Below are 9281 nucleotides of genomic sequence, written 5' to 3'. Positions count from 1 at the left end.
GAGTGCATCCAATAATGAGATCTTTTATCTTTTCTAACTGTAGTACCTTCTGAGGTTGCAGGCGTGCCATGACCTGGGAAGTTCTCGTCCATCGAGTTCAGACAGTCTGTAGTAGCCCTTTCCTAGTACTTCTACCACTCGGTAGGGTCCTTTCCAGTTTGCTGCCAGCTTTCCCTCTCCTGGTCGAGTTGTTCCGATATCATTTCGGATTAGGATGAGGTCATTTTCTGCGAAACTTCTCGGCACTACCTTTTGATTATATCTGGAGGCCATTCGGCGTTTTAGAGCTTCTTCCCTAATCCGGGCTCTTTCTTGGATTTCGGGTAACAAGTCAAGCTCTTCTCTTTGAAGTTGGGAGTTTGCTTCCTCATTGTAGTGAACTATTCTAGGCGACCCTTCCTCAATCTCTACTGGAATCATCGCCTCTATTTCGTATGCTAATCGGAAGGGGGATTCCTTCTTGGTGGAATGTGGCGTTGTTCGATATGCCCACAGGACCTGTGGAAGCTCTTCTGCCCATGCTCCCTTTGCATATTGTAATCTCCGTTTTAATCCAGCCAATATGACTTTGTTAGCAGCTTCGGCCTGTCCGTTGGCTTGTGGATGTTCAACGGAGGTGTACTGGTGCTTTATATTCAAGTCGGCTACTAGTTTTCTCAAGCCTGCATCTGTGAATTGAGTGCCATTGTCTGTGGTTATTGAATATGGAACCCCGAACCTCGTGACAATGTTTCTATATAAGAATTTCCGGCTTCTTTGAGCGGTGGCATTGGCTAGGGGCTCTGCCTCGATCCACTTTGTAAAGTAATCTACCCCTACTATGAGGAATTTAACTTGTCCTGATCCCTGTGGGAAGGGGCCGAGAAGATCGAGTCCCCATTTTGCAAACGGCCAAGGCGAGGTCACGCTGATGAGCTCTTCTGGCGGGGCGATGTGAAAGTTGGCATGTTTCTGACATGGTGGGCATTTCTTTACAAATTCTGTGGCTTTTTTCTGTAGAGTTGGCCAATAAAATCCCGTCCGAAGCACTTTTTTAGCGAGAGCTCGTGCTCCGAGATGATTGCCACAGATACCGCTGTGTATTTCTTCTAGCACTTCTCTTGTGTTGGAGGTTGGCACGGATTTTAGTAAAGGTGTTGAGATTCCTCTTCTGTACAGGATGTTGTTTATGATGGTGTAGTACTGTGCCTCTCTTTTTTACCTTTTTGCCTCCTTTTCTTCTATGGGGAGCGTTCCTGTTCTGAGGTAGTTGGCTATAGGGGTCATCCATCCTTGGTCCTGACTTGTTATGGTCAAAACTTTTTCCTCTTTCGAGATTGACGGGTTCTGCAACATTTCCTGGATGAGGCTTCTATTGTTGCCCCCTGGTTTGGTGCTGGCTAGTTTTGAGAGTACGTCAGCTCGGGCATTTTGTTCGTGGGGTATGTGGCAGATCTTATACTCCCCTATTTGTCCGAGCTGTTCCTTGGTTTTATCCAAATACTTTTTCATGGTGGGATCTTTGGCTTGGTAGCTCCCTGTTATTTGTGATATAACCACTTGTGAATCGCTGTAAATGTTGAGTTTTTGAGCTCCGACTTCTTTATCCAGCTTCAAACCAGCTAATAATGCTTCATATTCCGCCTGGTTGTTTGAGGCCGGGAACCCGAACTTGAGGGAGAGCTCAACCTGTGTTCCTTGGTTGCTTTCTATTATCACGCCCGCACTGCTTCCAGTTTTATTTGAAGAACCGTCCATGTAAAGGTTCCATTCTGTGGGGGTTTCTAGGGCATCTGTGAATTCTACGATAAAATCAGCTAGATACTGTGATTTGATGGCCGTCCGAGCTTCATATTGGAGGTCAAACTCTGACAACTCGACTGCCCATTGTAGAATTCTGCCTGCTAGATCTATTTTCTGCAATATTCTTTTTATGGGCTGGTTAGTTCGAACCTTAATGGTGTGAGCCTGGAAGTACGGGCGGAGTCGTCGAGATGTTAGGATGAGAGTATAGGAAAATTTTTCTATTTTCTGGTAGTTCATCTCGGATCCCTGTAGTCCCTTGCTAATGAAGTAGACGGGTTGTTGCCCATTTTCGTCTTCTCTGACTAGTGCTGAGGCTCTTGCCCGACTCCCTACTACGAGATATAGTATGAGCGGTTCTCCTTTTCGTGGTCGAGATAAGATAGGTGGCCGTCCTAAGAACTCCTTGAAGTCTTTGAATGCTTGCTCACATTCTGTCGTCCATTCGAACTGTTTTCCCTTTCTTAAAGTGGCATAGAAGGGGAGAGATCTTATCGCAGCTCCTGCTAAGAATCGGGATAGGGCAGCCAATCTTTCGTTGAATTGTTGTACTTCTTTGACATAGGTTGGGGTCTTCATGTTGAGTATGGCTTGACATTTGTCTGGGTTTGCTTCAATTCCCCTTTGTGTGAGCATGAAACCTAAGAATTTGCCTGGTTCTACTGCGAAGGTACATTTTGCGGCATTGAGTCGCATGTTGTGTTTCCTTATGGTGTCAAACACTTGAGCCAGGTCGGATAATAATGTATCTTCGGTTTGTGTTTTTATTAACATGTCGTCCACATAGACTTCCATGATGTTTCCGATGTGCTCCGAAAAAACTTTATTCATTAGTCTTTGATAAGTAGCTCCTGCGTTCTTGAGACCAAAGGGCATCACGATGTAACAGTAGTTTGCCTTTGGTGTTAAAAACGAGGTCTTTTCTTGGTCTGGTGGATACATGGGGATTTGGTTGTATCCTGAATATGCGTCCATAAACGAGAGATATTTATATCCAAAGGAAGCATCTACCAGGGCGTCAATACTTGGGAGCGGGTATGGATCTTTTGGGCAAGCTTTGTTGAGATCGGTGTAATCGGTGCACATTCGCCACTTCCCATTCGATTTTTTCACCAAGATGACGTTGGCTAGCCATAGCGGGTATTTAACTTCTCTTATAAATCCGGCTTCCAGTAGTGCTTGTACTTGCTCTTCCACAGCCTGGGATCGCTCTGGTCCAAGCTTTCTTCGTCTCTGCTGTACCGGTCGAGATCCTGGGTAGACCGCCAACTTGTGGCACATTAGCTTAGGGTCTATGCTTGGAATGTCCGTGGCTTTCCATGCAAAGAGGTCGACATTATCTCGCAAGAAGTGTATTAGCAATTCTTTTAAATCACCTTTTAGGATCGTGCCGATATTAGTTGTTTTTTCCGAGGTGTCCCCGATCTGAATTTTTTCTATCTCGCCCTCTGGTTGGGGGCGAAGATCTTCTCGTCGTTGAACTCCGCCCAACTCGATTGCGTGGAACTCTTTTCCTTTGCCTCTAAGGTTTAGGCTTTCGTTATAACAGCGACGTGCCATCTTTTGGTTAGCTTTTATCGTGGCTATTCCTTTTGGAGTTGGGAACTTCATACATAGGTGTGGGGTCAATACTATTGCGCCGAGTTGGTTGAGTGTTGTCCGACCTATGAGAGCATTGTAAGTTGAACTTACATCGACCACGATGTAGTCTATTTTGAGGGTCCTGGATTGGTCTCCTTTTCCAAAGGTTGTATGTAGTGATATATATCCTAGTGGTCGAATGATGCCAAGGCATCTTAGGCTAGTTTCACTAGTATTTTTCTGTTAGTTTTAGTGGTTTTATGCACTTTCGTGAGCTTAAAGTAACCAAGAATGGTTAAAAGAATAACAAAGCAATGAACCATCCAAACAATATGATTTTGATGCAATATCCATGAGTTTTAGTTATATTACTTGAATGCTATGAATGGAAGATTTCTCATGAAATTTTGCAAGACTTTGATGCAATTGTTTGGATGATTTCAGGGAAGAAGAGGCTAGGCAAGGAAGCAACAAAATCAATAAAGGAAGCTTGAATATCACATGTGGAGTTTAAGTTCCAGTTTAAGCCTAAACTGGAGCTTAAACGCCAGAATCATGAAGGCTAAGAATTGCTGGAATTGAAGTTTAACCTCCAGTTTGACCTCAAACTGGAGGTTAAACGCCAGAATGATAATGCCACCCAGGAAGGAGTTCCACGTTTAACCTCCAGTTTGACCTCAAACTGGAGGGTAAACGCCAGAATGGGAAAAGCACCAGGGAGCCATTTCCACGTTTAAGCTCCAGTTTGACCTCAAACTGGAGCTTAAACGTGTTCGACCAAGATCTCTCCTCCAGGGTTGCTCTCTCCATTTCCACGTTTAAGCTCCAGTTTGACCTCAAACTGGAGCTTAAACGTGTTCGACACCTCCAGGGCTACCTTTCTAAGCTTCCACGTTTAACCTCCAGTTTAACCTTAAACTGGAGGTTAAACGTGTTCGACCTCCAGGATGCCTCCTTCCAATTCCACGTTTAACCTCCAGTTTGACCTTAAACTGGAGGTTAAATGTGTTCGACCTCCAGGGCTGCCCTTCCTATATCCACGTTTAAGCTTCAGTTTGACCTCAAACTGGAGCTTAAACGTGTTCGACTACATAACTCTCCAGGGCTGCCTTCTTCCATTTCCACGTTTAAGCTTCAGTTTAACCTTAAACTAAAGCTTAAACGTGCTTCTACAAAAGGCCTCACTGGAAGTGTCTGGCGTTTAAGCTGCAGTTTAAGCTTAAACTGCAACTTAAACGCCACTCTTGGAAAAGGTTTCTGGACCAAAGATATTGTGGTTTAAGTTAGTATTTGAGCACAAACATTAACTTAAACTTATTCTGGTATGAAACCCAATTGAATATCATGGTTTATGGGATTGGGCCTGAAGGATTGATGAGTTTGAAATCTCAATTTATTGAGTCATGTGTCATTATTTGATTATCACTAAGTTGGCTCAATGAATGTTACAGAATTTGGATCAACAGCCTCATCAAAATTATGGATCATAAACCCAAGGCAAAAGGAAAGCAAGGAGAGGCCTCAAAGCCCAAGAAGCACAACAAAAGCTCAATATAGAAAGTGTATAAATAGGATAGAATTTAAGTTAGAAGGGACTTTTGGACCTTCACTTTTAGCTAGTTCTCATATCTTTGTAATTGAATTCAGAGCTATGACTCACTAAACCCCCTTTCATTGGGTTAGGGAGCTCTATTGTAATTCAATGAATCAATAATAGTTTATCTTCTTCTTCAATCTTTTCTCTTGAATTTTGTTAGAAAGCTTCTCGATCTAATTCCATTGGGTAGTTGTCTTGGGAAAGAAACTACCCATACTTGGAATCCTTCGGAACCTTGGGAAAGGAATGGAGGATTCATGCTAGAGAAGCTTTCTCACAGTGAATTGGATTGGGGTTTGGATGGATATTGTGACATGTAATCCTACCAAATTGTGGTTCATGAAACTGTGTGGTATAATCAGTGATCGAGCATCATCTCTTCTTACGAACATTTAAACCAAGGGATTGGGAATTTGTTTGTTTTTAGAGAGAATTGGTGAGCCAAGGGATTGGGATCCAATCATATAAGATTGCCAAGCAAAATTCAATGAACGCATTGGTTGAGGAAGAGATAAACATGTTTTGATTCGGAGATCTCAATATCTCCTATAACCCAATGAATTCCCCATTTCTGATTTCCACTTTCTCTTTACATTCTGCTACTCAATTCATGCAATCACCCCCATTCCCTTTTAATTTCAGCAATTTAGTTTCTGCTCTTTAATTCATGCAATTTAAGATTCCGCCATTTCAATTTCTTGTCATTTACTTTTCCCGCCAATTTTACATTCCGCAATACTCATCTCAATCTTGATTCCGCTCAACTAGAACACACTTCTAATCCGAATTGCTCACTCAACCAATCCTTGTGGGATTCGACCTCACTCTATTGTGAGTTTTTACTTGACGATAACCGGTGCACTTGCCGGAAGGAATTTTGCCGATCGTGCAATTTCCTAAATCGTAGCATAACTAGTTTATGTGCATCAAGTTTATGGCGCCGTTGCCGGGGATTGGTTTTCGATTGACAATTCTCAAATTGGAAGTTAACTAGATTGAGCAATTTCTCTTGCTTTGTTAATTCTATTCAAGTTACTTGTTGAATTTTAATTTTTGCACTCGGTTACATGCTTTCTTTCTTTATGCCTTTAAATTCAAGCAACTAACTCACTGACTCACTAACTGTTTGAATTAATTCCTCAATTGCTCTAACCATATTCTTCCATTAACCAAGAGTATTTCACTTGTTTGTGCCTTGCTGTGTTCTTGTATGACAGGTAGGAGAGGAGAGACATCAACTCCTCCATATACCGAACCAGAGAGGACCCTTCATAGACTGAGAAGGGAAGCAAGAGGGAAGAGAGTAGTGGGAGAAGAGGAATCTGAAGGAGAATCTGAGGACAATTTTGAGGAAGCTTTAGATCTCAACATGGATAGAGAAGTTCACAACCATGAGAGAGCTGATGGAAACCATGCCATTCCTGAGAGGAGGGTTCTTAGTTCATACATAAACCCAACCTCTGGGAATTGTGGTAGTAGCATCCAGAAACCACCAATTCAGGCCAACAATTTTGAGCTCAAACCACAACTAATATCACTTGTGGAGAATCATTGCTCTTTTGGAGGAAGTGCTAATGAAGACCCAAACCAACATCTCACAAAATTCCTGAGAATTTGTGACACTGTGAAGTCCAATGGAGTCCAGGAAGATGCATATAAACTGCTTTTGTTCCCATTTTCACTTAGGGACAAAGCAGCTAAGTGGCTGGAATCATTCCCAAGGGGGAGTCTAACAACATGGGATGAGGTGGAAAGCAAGTTTCTGGCACGTTTCTACCCTCCACAAAAGGTCAATAGGCTTCGATCTGAGGTTCAGACTTTTAGACAACAAGATGGTGAAACTCTCTACGAGGCATGGGAGAGATTCAAGGACTTGACAAGGAAATGCCCACCAGACATGTTCCATGATTGGGTGCAATTGCATATCTTCTATGATGGACTCTCCTATGAATCAAGGAAGGCTGTAGACCATTCATCAGGAGGTTCATTGAACAGGAAAAAGACTGTGGAAGAGGCCATTGAAGTGATTGAGACAGTGGCTGAGAATGAGTACTACTATGCATCATAGAGGCACAACACTAAGGGAGTCATGGAGCTGAACCATGTTGATACAATTCTAGCCCAAAACAAGGTGTTTGCCAAGCAACTAGCAGAGCTTACCAGGCAATTAGAAACAAAGCAAGTGGCTGCAATACACACACAAGATCAAGAGGAAGTAAGCATTGAAGGAGGTGATTGGGAAGAGGCCAACTATGTGGGAAACCAACAAAGGCAATCATATGATCCACATTCCAACACTTACAACCCAGGCTGGAGAAACCACCCAAACTTTGGGTGGGGAAACCAACAAACCCAACCACAAAACCACAAACCTTACAACCACAACCAACATAACAATTCCACATACCAAAACTCCAACCAAAGATCATACCAAGCCACACAAAACACTTACTCCCAACCACCATATCATGGCCAAATTAATCAACCTACCCAACCTAATCCGAACCAACAATTTCAAGATCAATTGAACCGGATAGAAGGAATGCTTGCAACCATGAGTCAAGACATAACCGAATTGAAAGCTTTCAAGGAAGAAGTAAATTCTAACCTGCAAAACCAAGGAGCTGCCATCCTGAAGCTAGAAAATCAAATTTTGTATTTGTCTAAGCAAAACCCTGGGACAAGCGTTTCTCATGCGGCCAAGGCTATTGCAAGGGAAGAATGTAAGGCCATAACCCTCAGAAGTGGAAAGAATCTAAAGGAGATCTCAAAGGAAACCATAGAGGATGAAGCAAGGGAACATGTGAGAGACAAGGAACAAGGACAACCTTTTACACAGTCCGCAACAAAAGAAAAAGAAAAAGAGGTCCTGAAGCCTTATACACCTAAAGCACCATATCCTCAACGTTTGATGAAAAGTGAAAAGGATGGTCAATTCTCCAGGTTCTTGGAGATTTTCAAGAAGCTCCAAATCAACATTCCGTTTGCTGAGGCAATAGAGCAAATGCCACTCTATGCAAAATTCTTAAAAGAATTAATGACCAAGAAGAGAAGCTGGAGAAATGAGGAAACTGTGTTGTTAACTGAAGAATGCAGTGCCATCATCCAGCACAAACTGCCTCAGAAATTGAAGGATCCAGGCAGTTTCCAAATCCCCTGCATCATAGGAGAAGTCATGGTGGAGAAGGCCTTGTGTGACTTAGGGGCCAGTATCAATTTGATGTCTCTAACAATGATGAGAAGAATGAAGATTGAGGAAGCTAAACCAACAAGAATGGCCCTCCAATTGGCAGATCGAACTTTTAAATTCCCTCATGGGATAGTTGAGGATTTGTTGGTGAAAGTGGGAGATTTTATATTTCCTGCTGATTTTGTGGTGTTAGATATGGAGGAAGAAGCAAAAGCTTCAATAATTCTGGGAAGACCCTTCCTAGCTACTGCTGGAGCCATCATAGATGTACAAAAGGGTGAACTCACTCTTAGACTACATGATGAGAAATTGGTGTTTAACGTATTCAAGGCAATGAGCTATCCATCAGAATCACTAAGGGAATGCATGAGGGTTGATGTAGTGGACATTGCAGTACAAGAAACTTTTGAGGAAACAATAAAGGAGGTGGCAGAGGAGGAGTTCACCAAGGATATTGAAGATAGTGACATCAAGGGTGCTGAAACAACCATGCTAAGCATGCCAGAGAGAGTGAAAGAAGAGAAGGAAGCACCAAAACCTGAGCTCAAAGCGTTGCCCCCTAATCTCAAGTATGCATACTTGGGTAGTGATGAGAGTCACCCTGTTATCATTAGCTCTGCCCTAAGCCAAGAACAGGAAGAAGAATTGATCAAGGTGCTGCAAACTCATCAAGATGCCATTGGATGGACCCTAGCTGATTTGAAGGGGATAAGTTCATCCATATGCATGCATAAAATATTGTTAGAAGAGGATGCTAGACCCTCCATTCAAGCTCAGAGAAGATTGAATCCCGTCATGAAAGAAGTGGTACAAAAGGAAGTCATGAAGTTATGGCAGGCAGGGGTAATCTACCCCATTTCTGATAGCCCATGGGTTAGTCCCATCCATGTAGTTCCCAAGAAAGGTGGCATAACTGTGGTGCCAAATGAGAAGAACGAACTCATACCCACAAGAACCGTCACTGGGTGGAGGATATGCATAGACTACAGGAAGCTCAATGAAGCCACCAGAAAGGATCATTTCCCACTCCCATTCATGGATCAGATGCTTGAAAGGCTTGCCGGACATACTTACTATTGCTTTTTGGATGGATATTCAGGCTACAACCAAATAGTAGTTGATCCTAGAGAT

General features: G+C 42.8%; 1 non-coding gene across 1 annotated transcript; it reads right to left on the bottom strand.

Annotated features, from left to right (window-relative positions):
- Positions 1-6755: 6755 nt before the first annotated feature.
- On the bottom strand, positions 6756-6859 carry LOC112746022 (small nucleolar RNA R71). The gene has a single exon (XR_003173922.1). It is a non-coding gene; the product is annotated as a small nucleolar RNA R71 (small nucleolar RNA).
- Between the last annotated feature and the right edge of the window lie 2422 nt (positions 6860-9281).

Source organism: Arachis hypogaea, chromosome 14, assembly GCF_003086295.3.
Source record: "Arachis hypogaea cultivar Tifrunner chromosome 14, arahy.Tifrunner.gnm2.J5K5, whole genome shotgun sequence".
Lineage (NCBI taxonomy): Eukaryota > Viridiplantae > Streptophyta > Magnoliopsida > Fabales > Fabaceae > Arachis > Arachis hypogaea.
This window is presented reverse-complemented; position numbering and strand designations above follow the sequence as displayed.